Raw genomic sequence first — 2,076 nt, forward strand, 5'->3', positions numbered from 1 at the left:
TGATATATATCCTAATTGTTTTCTTTCCTCAAAAAACTTAAAACACATAGACCTGTATATATTCACATATAAGAAAGATTTTTCTTATTGTCTTTTGTTGAAAACAAATCAAATATGATGGTATACATGTTAATTTTCAAAATCTGGAGGTCAGTTATGTGATTATTTTTAATTATACTTTGTAAATACATTGTAGGTGCAGTATCAAAAGCCATTAGTAAAAAGGTTTATATTTTCAACTCTTATTATTTTTAGGGATAGACCTAAATAGAAAAACATCAATGCATTTTCTTTTTAAATAGTGGCATATTTAATTAGGGATATTTACTCATTTTTAACACTAAACAGTGTAAGGACACATAACAAAAATTTAATCATAAAAAATTTTAGTGATTTTTCCATTATACTATATTTCTCCAGTCCTTTATAAACAATGTTAATAGCTTGGTGCATCTCTTCCCTATTTTACTTTATGCTCAAAATGTCAATCTATCCAGAAGTACACACATGAATGAACACACACAAACTCTGAGGTATTTGGAGATTGTTTTACAATGGGAATATTGCAAAAATGGGCATTTTCATTGAATTATGAAGGCTAAATACATCATAGACATCCAAGTTAGATTACTTTATGGATTAATATTTGAAATATTTTAAAATTAGGAATTTTAAATTTAAACCCATGACTGAATTTGGGTAGGTTCACCTGTGGTTTTCTGTGATATACCATCTTTGTTTAACAGAAAACTCTCAAATAAAGTGTGATGAACTTTTTGTCATGAATGAACCAGGTGCAGTTTATTATTATGTAATTGTAATATGATTCTGTAATTCCAATGTTTTACCTACTCTACTTATCCATTACTTTTGTATCATATAGTGCTGATTTATTTTTGAAAATTACTAGCACCTCATCTCAAATATACCAAAAATTACATTAGATTACACTCTAATATTTAACTCAAATATGACTATGACATAATTCATGACCTATTAATGACTTTATACTTTTGCACTTTTTTCTCATGTGTGTTTAATATTTTTATTCCATTTTTCATACCTCTGAAAGGTGGTTTTCATAATGAACTTCCCTGAAAATATTTAGGTTTATTCCATAGAGATTTAGATTGCATCTCTCATTTTGGTTTTGTTTTTCTGTTTTCATTATTGATGTTAATTTTGATAATTAAGAAAGCTATTTATTGCTTATCTTCCTCCTTCCTTAACAAACTACCATTTCTCAATTTTTTAAAAATGGAATTTCTGCATTTTCCTAGTTAAATAAAATAGCTATCTTTTTCATGAATCACAAATTTAAAAATCCCTAATATACATTCTCATAAAAGTGTCAAATATTCTTCTCCTGTACAATTCATGTGATACTTATTTTGGAATTATGCTCAATATGTGCTTCTAAAACCTTGGATACACTCCTGTGTTTTGAGATACAGGTTCTCACAGAATAAATTTTGAGTGACTTTTATGTCACCTCATGTGAAATTGCCTTGAAAATTACCTCAATATCAAACAAGTTTGAGACCTTTTGTTATAAGAAGACAGCAGTGGGGCTTCATATTACTAAATAGACTATTCAAATTATTAAATGCTTGCATGTTTTAAGTACCAGATCAAAATTTCTTAAAATATGCACTTTGTTAGATAATTGAAAGTTCAGATAATAATTATGTCTTTCAGTATATTTTCTAGTAGCTCACAATTGTTTTCATATGTATGCTGATTCCAAACTAGTAGTACAAAATTATAGTTTACCTGCTACCGGTTGGTTGTGAGGAGTTGACGAAATAATCTACATGAAATAAATAAGAATTTTACTCAATGTTTAAACATCATGATATATATATATATATATATATATATATATATATATATATATATATATTTAACATAATGTATGGTATGATTATCTTGTTTTAATATTAGAAAAACAGGATTATTAAAATTAGGTGATCTACATTCATTTTCCACTTGATATATATTACCTCTACTGGTTTTTAGTAAAACTAGTGCTTTCTCAGTCTCATTAGTAAGATTGGGCAAATCTATATAATAAAA

This window comes from Marmota monax, unplaced genomic scaffold, assembly GCF_021218885.2.
Source record: "Marmota monax isolate L192 unplaced genomic scaffold, Marmota_monax_Labrador192_F-V1.1 WCK01_AAM20220418_F8-fsc00123, whole genome shotgun sequence".
Taxonomy (NCBI): Eukaryota; Metazoa; Chordata; class Mammalia; order Rodentia; family Sciuridae; genus Marmota; species Marmota monax.